Consider the following 23,197-nt stretch of genomic DNA (forward strand, 5'->3'; position numbering starts at 1 on the left):
CCAGTACTCATGGAGTTCCCATATTTGTGGAAGTTGTATTAGTTAGGGATAATTTCTAAATTGACTGACAGCTGGTTTGAGTTTGAAGTGGGCATTTGATACTATAAACAGAAATGGTATCTTATTATATGAACCCCTTCACATGTAGCTTTTCATTATTATATTACGTTTCCAGGAGTTATTTTTAAGTGAACAGCATTATGAAAAATTATACATGAAATCAAGATTCACATTAAGGTTATTTTAAAGGTACATTGTTTTACTTTGTACCCTGGAATCTAAAATAAATATTAAAAATGAGATTAAAATGAATTATTACATTAATATTTTTAACAACTTTATTTTTGGAAGCAGGTTTTTGATGACACATTTAGAGATGAGCTAGAAATTTTATTGAGGAAATTAATCTGAATCATTTTATTAAATCTAAGTCTTTATATATATACATATACACACACACACACACACACATATATATATATATATATATATATAATTCAACATAACTTTAAACCTAACTTTTCAGCCAACACCTGATTTCTTTTTGTTGATTCCAGTATTCACCTTTCCATTTAAATGCAGATTCAGACTTTTAACCTGAGGGGAAAAAGAAGTCATTTCTTTTGACTGAAATACTAATATATGGGGAGGTTTCATTTCCATGAATATTCTTTCCAAGCACAGAAGGTCTTTTCTTGTGATATCTAGAATATTTATTGCAATAATTTTATAACCTCTTTGTATTTACTTCATCATTTTATGCTACAATTTCATGTGCTAAGTAATGGGATAAATGCGAATTAAACTTCCTATGGGCATTGGAAAATACGTGGGAATTTTAAAACGGAAGTGGTGAATTAAACAAGTCACCAAATCAAAATTGCAGTGAAGGATGCTGAAAAGCTAGGCACATTAATATACTGACAGAGATATAATATGTAGAGCCATTTTATGCCTTTTTCTTTCATTTTTTTTTATCCTTTAGAAATTGGATCCTGTAAGAATGTGTTAAAATACAGGTCCTTGAGTTATGTATGCCAACTCCTCTAATGTATACCTGAAAAGCTGCTACACTTGTCTCCAAAGTGGAGATTTATAACGCAGAGGAAATCAAAAAGTGAAGATAAATCACTGTAAAAGAATCATATTAGCATCTTATTATATGATTTCTTATTGTATTGAATAATAGCTAAGGAGATAGTTCTGTTTCAGTGAGAGTGCAGGATAATTTTTGCCAGTTCAAATGCTATCAGAATCTAAGTTTAAATATGTATATGCGAAATAACCATCTTTTGTAAGATTATATTTACATGTGAACAAAATTTATAAAGTTAGAAAACAATATTTACCTCAGATATTTAATAGAAAATTTTACAAAGTTATTTTTATGATGCATCTCCTTTAGAAGAGATTCCATCTGGAAGAATATTATTTATGGCAAATAGTACAGTTTGTCATTACTAAGGCTTGAACATTTTCATGCATTCATTAAACAAAAGAATTGTGAGTACATCTGATGTGCTAAGTGCTAAAGAACCAGTCTCCAAAAGATATAGCATATAACCTAAATAAAAAGCAAATTTCAGCACAGTGTATATTATAAGACTTACTTTGAAAAATGTAAATCTGAAACACTGTAACCTAGGTTCCCTGACCCCATTCTCTTTGGACTTTTGTGATTTCTCTTCTAGGTCCTTGTAAGCTTCCTTAAGGTCTCTGTGTCTGTTGGTATGGCAGTGTTCCATTTCATTCTGAACTATGTCCTCTTATCACACCATGCTGTCCTTGAGTGATACTACCCTGGTGAACGCATTCACCTATCATCTCTCTCAGGGATAACCAAACTTACTGTAAGAATCATTTGGACACTTGTGATAAAGTTAAATTTGGTAAGCTTGGTGGGACCCAGGAATTTTAACATGAAGTCCATGACATATAACCAATTACCTACTAGAAATCTCTTGTTATATGCAAATGCTTCTCATATCCTACAAACATCCCTACATCACATCACTGCCCCCAGCATATTTTTTGTACTACATTCCCTGGCTTGGAGAATGTAACCTGGGTACCTTTGTGGGTGTTATCACTAACTCTTTCCTCTACTTTCCTTTCATATGATCAGTTACAATGTCCTACTGAACACTCGAAAATGGACCCTAAATTTGCTCCAATCTCTCCCTACCGCCTCTCCTACTCTGACCTTACTGCCACCTCTCCTGTTTACAATAATTTCTCACATATATTGCATATATTGACTTTAATATTTTCTCTGATCTTCCCAAATTAAATTAACACTACACATTGCAAACAAGGTAATATTTCTAGAAAACAAATCAGAAAAAATATTTAAATATAGATTAATTAAAATGTCTTCACTATAATTATTAGCCCAGGCATGATGGAGCCCCAGCTTAATTGTCTAATCTCCTGTCTTGTCCCTTACCTTGCACTCCTACTGACTGACAAAAGTCCTCCAAATACACTCTACTCTTTTACTTTCTGGTCTTTTGCATGCACTGTCGCCTTTACCTACAATTCTAATTCGGCACTTGGTTAACTCCTTCTCTCTATATATGCCTAGATGGCGTATCCTCAGTGAAGGCTCCCTTTTATAGGATGTTTAGCTTAGATCCACTTTCCACATGCTCTAAGATTAACTGATTTAGCCTATTTAGTGTATGTCCCATGCTAAAAAATTATTTGTTTCTTATTTTAAATTAAAATTTTACTGGGAAACTTGTATTATTTCATTGATAAAAACAGTACAGTACTATAAATGTATTTCCTCTTCCTTATTATTTGCTTAATATTTTCTTTTCTCTAGCTTACTTTATTTAATGCAATAATATATACATATTATATATTATATAGAATATGATACATATACAAAATACATTTTTTTTGAGAGGACATCTCTCATATTTATTGATCAGATGGTTGTTAACAACAACAAAATTCTGTATAGGGGACTCAATGCACAATCATTAATCAACTCCAAGCCTAATTCTCAACAGTCTCCAAACTTATAAAGCATAACAAATAAGTTCTTACCTGGTGAACAAGTTCTTACATAGTGAGTAAGTTCTTACATGGTGAACAGTGCAAGGGCAGTCATCACAGAAACTTTTGGTTTTGATCACGCATCATGAACTATAAACAATCAGGTCAAATATGATTATTCGTTTGATTTTTATGCTTGATTTATATGTGAATCCCACATTTCTCCCTTATTATTATTATTATTATTATTATTTTTAATAAAATGCTGAAGTGGTAGGTAGATGCAAGGTAAAGGTAGAAAACATGGTTTAGTGCTGTAAGAGAGCAAATGTAGATGATCAGGTGTGTGCCTATAGACCAAAATACATTTTAATCAACTGTTTATGTTATTGATTAGGCTTCCAGGAAATAGTAGGCTATTAGTAGTATAGTTTTGGGGGAGTCAAAAGTTATACAGGGATTTTTGACTGGGTGGAGATTGGTGCATCTAACCCCTGTGCTATTTAAGGGTCAGCTGTAGTTGACCAGAGCCATTACATGAATCCAAAACTCCATTAGGCTAGTTTTCTCAAAGACACATAGAGAACTCCTAATAATGATGTAGACTGTTACTTTTAGAGCTTACTTCAGTGAGAAAAAGGCTTTTTTTTATGAAGGCTTTTTTAAAAATTTTTATTTCGGTATCATTAATCTACAATTACAGAAAGAACATTATGTTTACTAGGTTCCCTCCTTCACCAAGACCCCCCACATACCCCTTCACAGTCACTGTCCATCTGCGTAGTAAGATGCTGTAAAATCACTACTTGTATGAAGGCTCTTTTTATGAGAAAGCATTAGAAAGAAACTGAGTAGGATTTTTCCTGTTTGTACTCAACAAAAGTCCACAGATCTCAATTTTCAGATTTTCATAATCTTAAAAAAAATGTTACTTGAAAAGAGAGCCATTTAAAAAATTTGTGAAACTAAGTCTAGACTTTTTTATATATTGTGACTGAAAACAATGATCTGAATATTCTGAGTAAATTCTATAAATGGGAAGTAACCAATATCAATTACAGGTCCATTAAAACAAGCTTTTCATAATTGACTCTAGCAACGATTGATCTCCAAATGTCACAAGATGCCATGGGGCTCCTAGAATTGATGGATAGCACTTTTAGCAAAATTAGGCATAGATATCACAAAGCAGGAACAACATCTGTTACATGATAAGGAGTTACTGGTGTGTGAAAATAGCTGAAAAACAATATTTTGGGACTAGTTGGGAAAATGTAAATCTTTTCTCCTCCAGTGGTATTCAAAATTAAAGAAGTAATCAAGATAGCAGATAATGGTAAGTAGTATTTATGCATTGAATAAATGCTTATTGAGGCCCGCTTATATACCTGATACTAATATTCTCTGCTTTGAGTGGGACATTTTTAAGTTGCAACTGACTTTTGATGAAGCAATGCCTTTTTTCCCCTATTGATGACCTGTAATTGCTATATTTCAGGGCCTTTGAATACTGATGGACACTGAGGTTCTGTTTTGTGTTCTATGCTTTCATAAATAAGGCAAGAGGTAGTTAACCTCTACTAAAGAATGTATGGTGACAGTCTTCATTCAAACCACAATCTTCATGCCATTACATACCACATCAACCTTACCTCTGCTACCTCTTTGAAAACATTCTCTTCTTTTGTCTGCTCATTGTCATCTGTACTATTGTCCTTTCTGTGGAGACTGTCTTTTGTTGTATTTGTGTATTATCTCCTATATTTCAAGCCTATGAAACAAGTAATTTCTCCTTCTTGCTCACAATTGCAACTGCCAAAGTATTTTGCCCACTTTAGGAAGTATACAGACATAAAAAAAAAATAATGGCAGCAAAATTCTTATCCTTTTGAAGCTCTTGCCATTCACCTCAGTTACCTACTACTCCACCTCTTTTCCCTCTTATCCTCACCCCTTATTCATTCTTCTCATCAACTGGAGAATTTAATTTATAAATGAGTTTTTCTCTGTACCCTTACTCCTGTATCCATTCTCATGACTTCAAAAGTTAGGTAAATGAAGCATCCAAGTTATTGTACTCTGGATTCCTTTACCTCTTTAGCACCAGTGAACATTTCTTTCACATTATTTCAGCCATTCATGTCCTATGATGCAAGCTATGCTCAGAACTTATTATCAGCAGAAACTGTACCACTTCTGAGGTCTCTATTTCAAATGTTTCCTTCTCCAACAAAATTTTTCTGTTTTTTAAGCTCTGTTTAATTACCTTTAACAACACAATTCTTTGGCTTCACTGACATTGCCAATACATTAGTGACATCTGTCTCTCACTTTTTACCAGCCCCTTCTCTCTTGACTTCCTATATCCAGTCATTTTAATCAGTCCATTGCAAATAACATGAACTTACTTGCTTCCATCTCTGTTTCACTCACTGACAACTTTCCAGTTTTGGATAATCTATCCACCTGAAAAACTATGTCATCTTGGAGAACATCACATGGTTATTTTTAACTGACTGGTATCACTTAAAATTTAGCAGAATCGGTGTGAAATGGACTAGCATTGTTCTGTGTTTCATTAATTTAGTCATCAGACATGCATTAGTAACCTATGTTATCAGGAGCTGTTCTAGTTGCTAGAGTTAGGAGTGAAAAATTAGAAGCAAATCTTGCTGCTTTGCGGCTTATATGGCATTGGGGTCTAGAGAGAAAAGAAGACAAAAGTTGAGTAAATAAATAAGCATTCAGGAAAAAAAACACCACTTAAGCTTATTTATTCACTGAGCAAGTATATATATTGCATGAATACTATGTGACAGGCAAAACATTATGAAGTAATAAAATAGGACAATGATATCAAAAGCTCTGGTGTGAGCAGTACTTTGTAAATACTCTGTAATGCCTCACTGAGGGGAACAATTTTTGCTGAGACCTGCATAGTGAAGGTTGGTAGAAAACTATTCTTTGGGAGAAAGACCAGTCTTCCAAAGCTCTGAATTGGAAGGAAATATGTCCTGTCCTAAGACAGAAAGAAAACGCAGAAAGAAAATCAGTGTGGCTGGAGCTCTGTGCCACTGGGATGAAGCTGAGGTTTGAGAGGTAGGAAGGGACAAGGGTATGATATTGTTAGCGAGGGCATATTTTCCACTTGAAGGCAGGAAAGAAGTATCAACTCTTCTTCCTCAAACAACTTCAACTTTATCTTTTCATTCTAAGCTAATGCCTTCACTTCATACATTATTTAGAAAATAGAAACCATCAGTGTAAAACGTTCCCCTTAAGTTTCCACCTGTAAGTGCTTCATATTTTTTGGTCTTTCCTATAACGATGGATGTTGTGTCCCATCTCCTTCATCTGTGGTTTTGGCTTATTAGCCTTTCTACACTTTCCTTAACAGAGTCTTCCATTCTTCAGTAGTAACCTCTATATCCCATGTCATTAATATTTTCATCTCCATTATTCCAATTCAACATGAAAACATATATTAATATCTCCCAAGTCAAAAGAAAAATCCTTCTGTAACTCCCTCCCCATCTTCCTGTAAATAAATCTCTCCACTTGAACTTCCATCCTACCACATAGTATATTTTTCTGAAAATCTTAACAGCATCTATGTTTCATTTTAAAGGACTTTACATAATCTCCATCTTAAATTCTCAGCAGCATTCTACAACATGAACACTATACAGTAAAATAGAAAATAGACAATTTATGTCCCTTAATGCTCACAAATATAATCCTCCCATAGTCTCTCTCTCTCTCTCTCCCCGTCTTTACTACTCCATCTCTATAATAATAACTAAGAGCTCTGAGACTTTCATTCAGCTTTAGATCTCTGGATGGTCCAATAAAAGGAATCTGTGTTGAAAAGTAAAAATTTCCTAATCATGGTAAAAAATAAATTTATATTTTAATCAAAAACATTATTGGCATCTCACGTTCTACAATACAATAAATATTGAGTGTGTGTGCATATTTCTCCCCTAAGATGTTTTAAGAAGAAAAATATACATAAGATAGTATAGATTGTGCTGTGCCTAAGTGACTGATGTAATTATATTTTGTGTATGTGTGTGTTTCCTTATGATCTTACTCTCTCAGCATTATGTACAGAAATGTCTGTTCCACAATTTTCTGAATCAAGTCTTTCCCCCACTTTAACTCCCTTTGCTGATCAGAAGGGATCTTCTGGTCATTCAAATTACAACTGTGTTTTACAAAGCCATGCAACTCTAGAATCCAAGAAAAGAAACAAAAAGTGGAAAAGAAATGTCATAGTTTAAAGCTAGAATTTTTTATGTTCATGACATTTGAAATGACTGACTTTTCTTCAGAATACTTAAAATGCAAAATAGATCATTTCTTTCAACATTTTGTTTTAAATTAATTTCCAAAGAAATCCCAACATGTTTGTTCTTTAATGCTTCTTTCTTCAACTAATGCTATTTTTGTAGCCCAAAGCAGGCTTTTGAAAAGTGTAGTAGTAATTGCTTTATTCTGACAGGAATTTCCATATGCTGAAGATGTGAACATAATTCTTTGATTGGCCTATTCAGATGTAAACATGCCCAGTGGGTAAATGAGTTCAGATTATTAATCATCTTCTTAATAGTTACATATTTGTGAAATTGTTAATGAAGGTTTACAATTTTTCTCCTCTTACCTGTCAGAGATAACTGGTCAACATGACATGTTTGAGAGATTCAGTAGTGCTGTAGGATCAGATGGCTTTCTGTTTTCTCTGATGACAACTCTGGGCAGTGGGTTTTTTTGGTTAAGTTTCTGTAATATTTTAGTTCCTGGAGGCCACTGACAGATATGTGGTTTTCAGTTTCTGTGGCTTTGCATTATAGACTGCTAAGTTCCTGAGGTATCAGAATCAAGCTAGTGTTTAAACCTAAAGGGCTTCCTTCATTAAACTCCAAATTCGATTTTCAATACATTAAATTTGTGTGCTGTTCAAAGTAATAAAATGATGTTAAACATTTATCTAATTGGCTTTGTTTGTATAATTATTAAATTAAGATTGTCACTGAGTATTACTTCATGTGGAATGATCATTTCAAAGCTGTAATTTTACAAGCAATTTCAAAAGGTTAGCAGAATTTTGAAGTTAATTTTAGTGAATAAAAGTTTTTTTTTCTGACTGAATGATACAGTAAAAGTGAACCAAATAATTTAATTTAGAAATAAAGTCAAATTAAATTCACAAAATATATAAATTCTGGAACATTTTTAAGAGATTGAAATCAAATTTTAAAAAACAGATTTTAGGGAGTTGATATCTTTTCAAGTGTATACTGAAACACAAGACCATGGCTAATAAAGTGCTGCTAGTTTAAGGTACTTCAAATATGTTTCACTGAATGCATAAGAATCATGTAAATTGAGCATTTTTCTGTTTATAAGTAAATGATAATTCTAAATTGCTAAGAAGCAGTTTCTTTATATTTAACATTTTAAATAGTTTCTTATGTATTTGAATTTACTAAATAGATATTTTATTCAAAGACAATGCAAAGATAAATTTGATCATGGATTCTAAAATTTTCCAAAAGTTAAATTTCTGTACTTTAGTGTAGATTGGGATAACTCTATAAATAATACATTGATCATAAAAAGAAAAGGGATCCTTTTTTAAAGATATTACATAGTCATGTATAAATGCCTATTTAAAGGGTAACAACTTCAGATGAAAGAGAATGGAATGCTGATAGATTAGATTCAACTTTCATTATCATATGATATGAGCAGAGGGATGACCCTCATTGTCTTCCCAAACCTGAGATAAAATGGCATTCTCTGGATATGTAGAGGGGAAAAAAATGGTTTGCATTTACTCTGCCAATTCATCTTCTGTAAACCTGTCAGAAATGGTCAATTCCAGATTATCAAGGAATTTTTTAAATCTTGGTTTCAATTTCTTTTCCCAGAAGCATTTTGTCAGAGAAAACAATAGTAAAGTTCCCTGCTCTGACTCGCAGCTTGGATCTGTTGCTCTCTCCCTGGGTCTGTCTAGATGGAGGACAAGATCTGGGAGACCTTGGAATTACTTTCAGCCTTTTCACCATTTGAAATTTTCATCATCCTCTGGATGTGAAAAAGGGAAATGGAGTCACTGATTCCATCCAGGACTTTGATAATGTCCATGGCTAAATTTACTTTGAAAATGTCAGTTTTCTATTTTAAAAGCCAGCCCCTCATTCTGTGCCTTGTGACAAAATTTATTAAAACTAGCAGATGCCTTTTATAGATCTGATTTTTACACTAAAGATCAAATTTCCGATTTTTGCTTCAGAAGTTTATACAACATGCCATTTGGAAAAGGCCAATATTTTGGTTCACTTGTCAATGGTAATCCGTGTTTAATGAAGCAAAGTGTAGCTGTGTTGATATTTTTATTGTGGCACTTGATCATTCTTTCATTGGCAGACCCACAGATGGCCTTTTTTAATCCAGAAAGTATCTGGCTAAATACACCCTATTTTTCGTCTACTTGTTGTTCACATATTCTTTGGGAACCTTTGCTTTTACTATGGAAGCTTGTAGAATTAAATATTTACATCTCCTTCCTAGCTTTCTTGAAAGCCCTACCCAGTCCTCATTCAAACCTATCTTTCATAATTTATTTATTGCTCCCTTTGTATGTCCTCTGCTGTAGCTAAACTGAACTGATCATCATTCTCAATGAAAATCTGTCATTGTTTCTTCATTCCCAGGCTTCCCTTCACTGGAATCGCCCATCCTAACCTTTCTCAAGTTTGAGCAACTCTGCCACCTATAAAAGCACCGCATGTCCAACCCTTCAGCTCCACATATACAGCGGTGACTTCTTTTGAAGGTTTTTTTTCTCCTTTGAACTCTGGAAGGATTGCCTTATTTCTTAGGAGGCTTTTCTCTTTACAAACTGTATGTTCCTTGTCACCATTTTCCTTTCAGAGCTCTTGTTCAAGTGCTCTCAGTACAACTCCTCTGCTATCTAATCACTGCCTGTCTTCCCTTTACCACCCCCTTTGCATTGTCTCAACTTTTTCTACTCTCCTTCCTCTTCATTAACGTGGTCTTCATGGCACTCTTCATATTATTCATACCCCTTAGAGCTCTTGTCTTTGTTTTAAATGCAATCTTAAATAAATCAACAATACATCTTTCCTGTGACTCATCTTCTACTAAAAAAAAAAAGAAAAAGAAAAAAATAGAAGCTACCACTCAGATGAAGTCTCTGATCCTTCCTGCATATCCATACATCCTCCTTTACTAGTAGAGTTGCTCTGCATGCTCTCTGTATGAAAACAATCTCCCCACCGGTCTGAGGATCCTGTGTTCTCCTATTCTCACTGGCACTTTATCTTTTAATGACAAGCTTATCCTTTCTTTCTCTTACATACTCAACTTTGTATGGTCCCATCCTAAGCACAGTCAATTTAATTAGTTAAACAACAAAAATCAAGAACAAAAACCCAAATCCAAACTTACCCTCCCTCTCATTTCTTCTCCAGTTCAGGCTTATCTCTTCTCTCTTATGGCCAGGTTGTTAGACCGTGGCCTGTGCCCAAGGGCTCAGTTTCCTTTGCTTCTGCTCACTGTTCAATTCATGCTAATGTGGCTTCAATCATCATGAGTCCATGCAATAATTTCCACCAGTGTTACAAATGTTGACAAAGGTAATGGTTATTTTTAAAGTACTTATCTTACTTTATATCTTTGTAGCATTTGATGCAGTTAACCACTGTTTTAAAATACTTTCCTTCCCTTCATTTCCATGACATGACTTCTTCGGGGTTTTCCCTGAACCCTCTGGCTACTCCTTCCTGGTCTCTTTTGTAATCCTGTCCTCCTCTTTCTCACCAGTGGACTCAGAGTTCCTGAAGACTCAATCCAAAATCCTCCTTCTCTACTTCAAATTTTTTTCATAGATAGTCTCAACCGTACACAGGGATTTAATAACCACCATGTTCACCTTGAACGTCAATGTCTCTTCTGAGCTAGACTACTACTCTGGGGCTCAGTCAATCTATCTTCCATATGACAGCTAGAGAGATATTTTCAAAATAAGAATTTCATGTGTCTTTCCAGGCCCTTTCTTCCAAATTCTTTCACTCCTCCTGCTTAAATTCTTGAATAATTTCCCATTGGAACCTGCACACCCTAAGCTTTATTCACTTCAGTCGGTCAGACCTCATTTTGATTCAGAGTGAGCATCACAATCCCTCCTAATACAGGCAATTTTTGCGTGTTGCTTCCTTTTTCCAAGATGCACTCCCCTTCCCCTTATAACCTAAGTCCAACTCATCCTTCAGATGTCAGCTGAGGTGTAACTTTCTCAAAGGAGATTGCTCTGACCTTTCTGACTGGAACACCCCCTCACATGTGTATGGCAGATCTCTCCATCATACCATGTATCAGAGTTGTTAACTTATTTTTGTTAGTGAGATTATTTAACTAATATCTCTCTTTCTTCCCAAAGACCTTTGTTTTCTTGGAAATACATTTCCAATATCTAGAACAGAGCCTAAAAGGAATAATAGCTCAATAAATGTTGGTGAATGAATGAACACATAATTAATTCTTCTTTTGTTCTATATCACTCTTCAAAACAGAACACCTTGCTCATAGTAAAAATTCTACTAGTAGTTGTTGAATTATTTTAAGTAATATGTGTGTGTGTGTGTATGTGTCTGTGTGTGTATGTGTATGTATGATTGGATATTTGAAAGAATACAAAAACAGAGTGGAATCTGTAACTTAGAACAGTGTATTTATAGTCAATTCAACTCTGTTCATTATTATTTTCATATTGTTTCATGTGGTATTTAAACAAGACTCATGGCAACTGGTTTTCTTTTCTATTAAGAAATATAATTTTTATGACTAATAATAAAATAACTAATAATTTATATTTTATGTTATATTAAACTCCAAGTTCTTCAAGTGTAAAAGCTAGTACTGCCACACTTTTGTACTATGGTTTAGATGAATATGTTTTTCCCACTTCCCCTCAAAAAAAAAATGGTTATAGAAGCTCAATATTACAATATAACATCACTATGATATTCACCCTCCCCGTACCCCACATATTGTTTGTGAGGGCAGCACACATAAAGCAATAACAAAGAAGTTACTTTTTCAGGATGATTCATTTTAGCACATTTTAAAGTAATCATCAGTTTGTGACCTTTCATTAATAGAGGAGGTGCAGAAATCACAAGCAATAACCACTCATCACTAATTAAAGTCACTGATGGGAGAAATTTGAAATAAACACTGTTTACACTCGCTTCGGAAGAAAATTCCAAAGGTTTTTCTCTGTTTAAGGTTACAAATTTTATCTAGTCCAGACTATCTAATACCCAAATTGCACACTTTATATTAATGACCACTTGTAATTAAAATTCAACAAGATAACATTGCCTTTTTATTAAACAAAAATGAGTGCCAAGTCCCACTAATTAAAAAGGAAATTTATCATCACAGGATGGGTTCCAGGAAATCCTAAAAAAATTTGCCAGGTTGATTGTATAATAAATATTTTAATATAAACATCAATGAGTTATATTAAACATTTAAAAATGAATGATGAACAAAACATACATTTCTCCTTATATAATTATAAAACAACACTTAATCTCCTGGCTGGTCGTGCTGCCTCTAGTCTGGCTTTATCAAAGCCAGACTACTCTCTGCAGCTAGCGTGGTGTTTCTAAATGCTAATCAGGTTGTGCCTTTTCCCTTTGTTCAAGTTCTTTGATTCCTCTCCTAGCATTCAGAATTAAGTCCAATGTCTTCAATTAAAAATACTGGTCCTTCATGATCTAGATAGAACCTGTCTATCATTCCAGCTTTAGTTAAAGCCATTTACAGAAACACACACACACAACCTCTGCCTCCATACAACTGCATACCATTTCCCAAATGCTTTGTGTTGTTTCCTTTCTCTGGTCATTCACACATTCTGTTTGTACTCCATGTTAAAGCATCCACCTTTCCTCATCTAATTTTTTTTTTCAAAACACTTACCAAATTAAACTGAATGTTACTCAGTTCAAATATCACCTTCTCCAGGATGCCCCTTCATGATGCCCGAGATTTTTTAGAATTCCAGAGACCTTGGCACCAAACTTTAGCCAAAGACTTTCTAACTCCAAGCATCTATTTACTTGTCTGCCTTGGAGCAAAATTGTTTATACTTTGAAGAATAAATCTTTAATGCCCGCTGGCCCCTGGCATCCTGCATTCATTTGCCAAATACTTACCTATCCAGCATTACGTGCCTGTCCCTTAACTTGAAGTCACAGATACAGAGATTAAAGACTCGTGTCCACCATACTGGAGGAGTGGATGATCCATAGGAAAACAGTGGAGACTTAACATTTAGTTGCTAAGTGAAGCAATAAGCAAAGAAATCTCAATTTTGGAAACTGCCTAAAAAAAAAAGTGAGAAGCTATAATCACAAAATAGTGATGAGAATGACAAATTATTATAATTTGTTATAATATGTAATTAAATGCATGCATTCTAAATTGGTGACTATGTTATACAACTTTAAGTTGACTTCAAGGATCAAAATTGAAATTCAGCTCCTCTACTTCTTGTCTTGTACCAATTCCTGCAATACATGCCCTATGAAGTATTTCATGTTTTGGGGATCTTTGGTTTCAAGAATCAGGTCCCACCTACACTGCCACCTTGTTGATATCTCCTTCTCAGTCTGTCAGTGTGGTTAATTTCCCATCTGTGACTGGAGAGGGAAACATTTGATTCATTTCAGCCCAAAAGCATTCTCTAAAAGGTTACAGGTGTGATCAGCATTGCCCTTAAGAGAATGGACACATGCAATTTGCTCTGTTTCAAAATAGTATTATTCTTTTTGTGCAATGCAGATAACTACCATTAGGTGGTACATAGACATTTGAATGGGTTTCTTGATATAACTGAAGATACAGACTTTGGTGAAATTAGTCAGCAGTAATCTCCTTTAGTTGGTAAATTTTACAAAAATACATGTGAACATTTGCTTAAAGATGAAATAATAATAGAAAATAAAAACATTAACTCATGTAATGTAACTTGTAGAAGGTGTTTTTGGAACTTGGGGATTTCTTTCTCTTTGCCCATTTTTGCGTGACAAGGACAGGTTACTGAGCCAAACATTTTTCTGAGTTATCTCATCCAAAGATAACAAAAGAATACTAATCAAAGTACCTGTATGTTGTGTGGCAAGGGGTGCTGTGAGGATACACAGGCGAGTAACTGCAAATTGGATAGATCTTGAAGTGAGGGGAACTCCACCATTCTGAAACCTCATTTTTTAAAAAAAAGAAAAATCTGGCATTGTTCCTAGACCTCATGGCTCTGTGCCACTTAATGAAACCCTCATGATAGATGAGCAGTCTCCCTGTCGTGCCCATGAAGGAATGCTTGATGATTTTATTAACCCAGGCAGTGCTAAAACCCCCCTGTTTGATGAACATTCTAATAATGATGTTCTCTATGCTAGCAAAAGTTCAGGAAAATAACAAGAACAGATGACAGAAAACATAGTTTTGATTATAATACCAAAACATGTCACAGGTGTCAGACTTAAGTAACCATGTACTCTGAAATGACACACAATTTATACTGAGTTTTGCCTAGAGAAGTCTTATTTTCAACTTGGAACTGACAATGGCACCTTAAAGAGCAAGATTTTGATTTTGAGAATTTGTTATTTAAATCCTAATCTGAATTGTTTAGTATAGCATTTTATGGCACTGGAATTAGGAAGCCAAATACAAAATGAGCTTTTAAAAGTTTCACTTGCTCAAAAAGAAATGAGCAAGCCAGTGTAGGAGTCTGCAGAAATCATTGCAGTCTAGACATGGAAATTATTGTCTGAGGTCCTGTTTAGTGGAAAACTTTAGACTTGGTGGTTAGCTTTCAGTAAGGATACTTTGGAAATGAAGGAGTTGCAAATGTGCAAATGACATACTTCTTAGGATTCTCAACCTGACTTTCCATTGCAAAACTACTAATGTCACTTCTGGATATCACTTCTGCCTGCTGCAGTACCACCCACCATCTGCTTAGCCCATTTCTGCTAATCCCCTAGATCTAGTTTAGAACTCATACATTCTTGGAAGTGTCCTTTAAACCCCGCATGCCTCTTTGGTATGACCTCTAATTTTACCTTCTTTATATCATTCTTTACATTGTATTTAAATTGCCTTTTTACTTCCTTCCCTCAATGAGATTAGACCTCCTAGAGGAAAGAATTGTTGACCTGTTTGAAATTATAACCCAGAATTTATCACCTAATATAATATTTTTGAACAAACACATTAATGAAGTCATAAATGAATGTTTATGTTTGTTATGCAAACCAGGCCTAATTTATAAAATTTGAAATATGTTCTGAAATAATACCTGTATTTTGTGGAGTATCATGGAGCTGAAGTGAACATTTATTTCACTGTAAAACAACTGATCATAATGCATTCACTGGACATAAAAGTTCAAAAGGAACAATCATATAATCTTTTTGGGATATATAACACACATATGTTTGCATAGATTTTATATATTAGCATATATATATATTTATATATCAATATTTTATTTTTTCCTAAAATAAAACATAGAAGTCTTAAAAGATGCACATTTTAAGGCATAAATTCTTATTTGATTAATTTTGAAGCCACCCTTTAAATTCAGCTTTAGCCGTGATAGAATAATTAAATTGTTTCTTTTCTTTGGAGAGGATTGCTGTGTGAACATGGAATTATTTACATATCACTCACTACAGAGCTACATTGAATTTCACTGAAAGGTGAAATTCTTTTTTTTTTATTTTTAGTAAAGTCATGAGCTCAATTATACTATTAAGAAGAAAGTACACTGGAGTTACAAGTTTATGCTATAATAAAAACAGTAAATATACATGATAACAAATGCACAAACTACATTTATATGTCACATCAAACATTTGTACATACATAATTTAAAATTCTGCCAATTAGAAGAAAAATAAATTCATCTTTGGCAATCACTTTCTGTCTATTGGTTTCTTTTTTTTTCCTTTTTAACTACCTCTTTGAATTAGTCTTAGAAAATATTTACTCAACTTTTGAAGAATATATCTTGTTGATGTGATGTATGTATTAAAATATTTTCAGAATAAACAAAAAACATGAACTTTAATAAATTATTTATCATTACATCATTAAAAAACCAGTTCCACTGTTAATTTAAATTACATACATATATATGTCATACTATTCCAATTAATGATTTCAATAGTTCAGTTTATGAATAAAATATATTTCCTTCAAGATAATAAGGTAAGCCTATTATATTGAAGTTTTCAAATATCTGAAATCTGATTCAATGTTTTATGAACTTAGAAATACTCTAAGGTCTATAGCACAAATTTATCTTTTAATTGAGGCATTTCTCTTTTTTGATGATATCTTTGTTAGTCAAATTGCTCAGCATTTATATAAAGCTTCTGTTTAAATTTTAAGTTAGAGGTGGTAGACACAAAAGTATTTAACAAGGTCATTCCTTAAATCTGAAGAGCTCCTGCACTTTGCAGTACATCAAAGAGTAATTTGTAACTGACAGTTTTCTTACCTAGAGTGCTTCTCAGTCAAGAGATTGTTCTCCAAAGACAGTCAGCTGGGTAAATGTCAGAGCTCAAAAAGTAAATTATAGTGCAAACAGCACTGATATTTCTATGAATGGAAGAAAAGCATATTTATTTTTAAAATGTAGAATTTTATTTAAAACAAGTGAAAACCTTCTATTGTGACCTTTACATGATTCCAAACAGTGACGAATTTGGTCATTACAAATAACCTTTTCTAAAAAGAGCTTTACCATTTGGGGACTTTCACTTGGTAATATATGTGAATTAATTTCCTTTCTACAAAATAACTCATGTTATTAAATTTTTCATGAGATATTTTATCCCTGATATTACAGTTTTATATAAAGTTTAGAAGGGAAAAAATAACGGGAGCAGCTATATGGTAGTATGTCATTTTAACTTGTTTAGGGGCAATCATTAAGTCATTTTCTCATTTCTTCCTTCTGTACAGAATGATAGTGGTTTTTTTGTGTGAGCTTCATAGGTAGTTATGTCTCCTAATGTTCTTTATAGAGCTCAGTAGAGTTCTATTCAGAATCTTCACTCAAAGGCAGTTTCCAACTTAGCAAGCAGTCTGAATTCTCTGAGTGCATTTGCTACATCATTTCTTTGGAACCTGGTCCTACTTTTCACTGTATGAATAATATTGTATTTAGTGGCTTAAGGTTGTTTCCCAAGTTAGCCATCACTATTTTTAACTATTTTAACCTCAAAGAGAATACATAAACATTTATATATGAAAACATATATACGTACAATATTTTCTAGAAAATATGATTGCATGAAATTAAATATAAAATTATGGAAATAAAGGAGTGGGAAAATATTATTATTATAATCCCTATGCAGCTTGTATAATAATATCTCTATTGGAATATGGGTTCCAAGTTCCAATCTGGAATTACAGAACCACATCCTGACCTGATGCACCTGGTAAAAATGCTTTTTCTCCTCAACCCATCTTTCCAAGACACTGAAGGCCAAGAAGACCAGAGGTAAGTTTCACAATTAGAATTTCTTATCTCATAATAGGGTTTCTGAAAGGTAGAGGCAGGGAATGTAATGCATGGCAAGACATAAGGGATTAGGGTGCTTCAAAAAACCAGGTCTCGTTCTTTGATTTAACCTCCTAGTCAAGTTAGTCCTGAGTTTTTTTCACCTTTCTGCATCCCATTCCTCCCAAGACCATTGTCCCTGCAGTCTTCCCAATTGTTAGTCAGCTACTGAAATGCAAACTCTATGGACCCTGGAAAAATAGTATACTTTCCACTAGATTGTCTACATAACCTAATGGAGAATGCTGAATGTCCCCAATAAGCTAATATATAAGGTGGGTGTCATTACCAAGTTTCAAAAATCCTTAAGAATCATTAATAAAAATTGTATCAGTACTCATAGAGAAGTCCATATTTAGACCTTTTTTCTCAATTATATGTGAAAAGCAATGAACTTCCTTAGCCACCCCTAAAATGTTAGCCACAAATTCTATTTTCCTATCCCATTTTATGTTTCTTCACAACCTTTATCATTACTGATATCACATTTGTTTATTTTCTTCTTCTTTCACACTGGAATAAAAGTTTTATGATTATGCAGGTATGTTTTTTTTGTGTAAGTTCATGTGGTATCCCCAGGTGCTAGAACAGTGACTAGCACACAGGAAGCACAAAATAAGTATTTGTTGGATGAATGATTGAATGGGTGAATGAATATTAATTCAGAGATGTAGTTGCTTTAAGACATGATTTACCTTGATAATACATGTGTGTGTGTGTGTATATATATATTACATACTGCATACAAAAACAAACTATCTCTTAATGAGAAGGAATATTTAGGCGCCTGCTTAACAATTGCTTTGTAGATAGATTTCTTGTCTGAACAGGTTTTCCCTAATTGAAGTCTCCTTCCACAGTAGGTGTTTGGCTTACCGCCTTTCTCACTGGACGTGACTTCAAAGGCACAACTCAGATAGGCCACCTGTTTTCTCTGCTTCACAAATCAGCCACTACATGGTTCAAAGCTGCATAATAGAAAAACAAAATGGATGAGAGAGAGAAAGTTATTGGGAAACCCTCTATTCAGAAGCAACCAAAGACAAAAGACATGACTTGAAAAAAGAAAATTAGAAAATGTCCATAATCTGTGTAAGTTACACTACATTGCATAAAGAGATTATTTTCTCATGTAGTCTGTTTGCCTCCTGAAGAGCTGAGAGAAATCCACACACACTTGACCCATGAGTGTGTCAATAAGACTATGGGAGCTCCAAAGTGATAATACAGCCTACTGTTAATGGTACTGGCCAGGCCATTAAAATGTATTTTCTTCTTCTTTTGTATCAGAGACATACCAAATACTCATGCGCAAAGGAAATGTGCCCCCTTATTTGAACACAAATGATGCATAAAGCATAAAATATTGTTAATTTTACAATAACCTTATTTAACAGAGATGATATGGAAATTAAGCTTTACCTTAATGAATACTGATCCAGAAGTTTTTTATTTATTTTGTGGACTAGTTTGACTCCACATAGAATTTCAGGTGTATTAGTAAAATGCATATACTGTAAAACAATGGTAAAATAGTAATAATGAATCAGAATCAGGCAAACTGTGAACAAGAGTATAAAGGCCAGAAGTTAAAAATTTGTATCAAATTTAACTCTGTTTAGTTATCATTCCTATAAACATTTATTAAGCACCAATTAATTTCCAGTGCAAAATAAGAGCTACTGAACATGATGGAAATGCTGATTTCAATGCCACAAACATTTTTCTTTTTTTAAAGCATCTTGGATGTTCCAGATGCTGCAATAAGCACTGAGGATTCAAAGACAACTACCCTAAAGATATGCCCTCTATGCCCATTCCAATTCTATATTACAATTTATTCCCACTTTCTTCTCATTTAAATATTTATATTTTTACATTTTAAAGTCATTGTCTAGAAAGACAATCACCTAATATATTTAATATTATTGTACTGATTATATCAGTCACTTTTATTGTAATAGTGTTGCTTTTACTATGAATACTTACATCTTAGGTGTATAAACACAATATATATATATAAAACTATATATATATATATATATATATATATATATATATATATATATATATATATAAAGAATCACGTACTTTCTGAGATTTTGTGCCTAGACTGTACTCTGATTTGATAATATTTTCAGTGAAGATGACAGGCATATGAAATCTAAAAAATGAAAATTCAAGAAGATAGTAAGAGTGTCTGTGGAAGACATACATCTTTTTGAACTGATAAAAAAGTAGTACAATGGGACTTAGATTGCAGCTTAAAATAACTGTTAGTACTCAGTGGGAATCTATTTTGTGGCAAAAAGTATTCCAGATGCTTCAGATACTCTAATTTCAAAAATATCCTGGGTATTAGATATTATTTTCTTATTTTAGCTAAGGTTAATTTAGCCTGGGGGAGGTTAAGAATTGCTAGAAATCAGGTATAACTAGAGCAGGTAAACTAGGTAAAACTAGGGTTTTAATTCTCAAGGTTTCTTCAAAACTTCAGAAGTTTCTGCTCTTTTCACTAAAGCATGCTGACTCTCAATCCTTAATTGATTGAACTAATGAAAAATTACACTTACAAGCAAATTATAAGTACCCCTTTAAGTCCTTCTTAATAAGGTTGATTCCAACAATCAAATGTAATCTTACCACCTAAATACTCCGGAATTTTGTTAGCATCTTTGCCTTTTAAGAAATAGGCTGTCTTGTAGCATCATTACTTACATACATGTTTTGGCTCTTTTACTCAATTATATTATGGAATACTGATGTCAAATTTAAGAATATATTAGGCCAAAAAATATAGAAGCCTGTGTAAGTTTTTATCCCATGGCCAACTCAGCATATCAAAAGGATATTTATATATTTGCTAATCACAGTATACCTCAATAATTAACATTATAATCCTTCTTTTTTCCAAGCATTCCTAGATCCCTGAGGTGACCTAGCTCAGACCCTCTCCTAATGACATTATATGTAGCTTCTTAAACAGAAAGGGACATTTCTAGTTGGTCTTACCTGTAGAAATGCAAAACCCCCAGTATGGACAGTTGTCCTGTGGTTGGCAGAGTAACAATCTTCTCTTCCCCAAAGGTGTCTACATACTAATCCCTGGAACCTCTGATTTTGTTACCTTATGCAGCAATAGAATTAAGATTGCAGATGGAATCAAGATTGCTAATCAGCTGACTTTTGGGAGTTAACCCTATATTATCCAGGTGAGCCCAATGTGCTTATAAGAGGGATTCAGAGAGAAATGTGACTGTGGAAAGTGTCAGACTTAATATGATAAGGCTGGATCAGCTGTTCTTGGCCTTGAAGATGGCAGAAGGGGAGCATGAAGAATGCAGACAGACTCCAGAAGCTGGAAAGGCGAGAAAATGGATTCTCCCTTAGAGCCTTCAAAAAAGAATGTAGCCCTTTCAACACTTTGATTTTAGCCCACTGAGACTTGTTCTGGACTTCTCAACTATAGAAAAGGAGGAAAATAAATGTGTGTTGTTTGAAGCATCTACATTTATGGTAGTTTATTACAGCAGCCATAGAAAACTAATCAGCTCCCATGGCTGTTCCTTCTAGGCCAGCAGCAATTTTGGTAGATGTCAGCACATATGGATATATCACATTCAGACTGCCTTTATTACAGTTTTTTCCTACCTCTCATTCATTGGTAAGTCCTTTGAAAGTCTGGTGAGAAGACATTTTCCCACAGTGAAGATTTGGACTTACCCTGTAGCTACAGGTCACAGGTGTGAATCTTGACTGTATGCTTTGAGAGCCTGTTTCATTCTTCTAAGTCTCATATTTGAGAGAATGAGTTACTGAATGAATAAACATAAAAATAGCCTAATTTTTAAGGCTTTTTAAAGTTTATCCTTGTACTAGTAGAAGTATGAATTTTTCTTCCCGGGACATAAGATTAATCCTTATTTTTCCAGTGGAATGAAAGGAGTTTCCTTAGCAATGTTCAAATTTGAATTGCTTCCACCCTAAATTATTCATGTTTTCTAATTTTTAGAGGAAGGGTACGAATAAGAACATCAGAACAAGTTCTTCACCCAAACAACATTTAGAAGACAAGATAAAAATTGCAACTTCTGAATTTATTTCCTCAATGCCATTATATTCCCCCTAAAATTATACTTCCAACCTAGTTCGATATTGCATTTACATTCCAGGAACAGATATTTAGAATTATATAGTAAATAAAAAGAGAAGAATGCAGGTGTGTTGCTGGAGGTTTCAGTCCCAGACAAGTTCACTCTGGGTTTACTGAGACCAAATCACAACAACGGAATGTTGTGGGGGAAATGGTTTATACCAAGCTTTACTCTCCTGGTGGCAGGTCAAGAGCTATAATCTGCCTCTGGGGCAGCCTGCATGCAGCAGGCCAGTCTCTACTTCAGGCCTCTCTACTCCCTTAGCCTTCTGAGGCTGTGCCTTAGGTACTGCCACCCCTCTGGCCTCTGCTCACCTGCAGCTTTGCAGCCCCAGAGCACTGGGTGGAGCTCTTTATATAGAGTCAATAATAATTCATGGTCCACACATATGCAAGCATACCCCTGTGAACATTGCATATGCACAGTGGACAAGTATCTTAGGGCCAAGTGAGGATCCTGGTTGTGGTAACTTCCATTTTCCCCAAAGAAGGCATTGATAAGTCTTAGCCTCACAACAATGTTCTTCAGCTTGTGTGATTTCTATGGGAAACTCCCTTTAATTTATGTCCATTTGGAAAACCTACACTTAAGATTTTCATTTTTACAAAATGCTTTCTTATTCCTGGAAAGACTGTCATGTAAGGTACTCCTGCTTCCTTGAGCATTGAGAGATGAGCCTCTTGTATTTCATTACACTTTGTCCCACCTCCATTTTCTTTACAAGCTGACCCAGCTGTGCTTTTGCAATGTTTTACTTGCATTTCATGTAGCTTCTTGTCTTCTCCACTAAAAACACTATTTGCTCAGTAAAAGTTTTTTTTTTTTCTTTCCTTTTTTACTTTCCTACTTGGAATATACATAGGCATTTAGTCTTTTCCTTTAAGTTATAAGGAGATACAAAGATAAGACAAAGATTATGACTTCTAAATGTGAAAGCACCTACTGGTTATGCTACTTGTCTCAGTCTTACTTCCCTCAGGTATGGTAGTTTTCTATAGAAGGAATCTTTTTTTAGGAAGCCAGAGCCTAACCCAGGCCTGCCATCAACTTCTCATCCTATGTGGCCCATTTTCTTTGTATGGTCCTTTGAGTCCAGACTTCAAAAATTTTCCTGGAGTCTATGAATAGGACCTGTAGATAAGCCAGATAGCAAACATGGGCCCAACTGCCTGCTTTATTAATGACTAGTTAACAGCCCATTGTTCTTCTGTTATCCCACTGCTTTCATTGTTTATGTGACAGACAATTCAATTGTGGTGGTACAGCTCCAGGGGGAAGGGGCTGCCCCTCCCAAGGAAAATTCCCCATGAATCCAGTGAAACCAAAGGAGGACAAGGGGAAGGGCAGGTTGGGAGAGTTT

Source organism: Manis javanica, chromosome 4 (genome assembly GCF_040802235.1).
Source record: "Manis javanica isolate MJ-LG chromosome 4, MJ_LKY, whole genome shotgun sequence".
Lineage (NCBI taxonomy): Eukaryota > Metazoa > Chordata > Mammalia > Pholidota > Manidae > Manis > Manis javanica.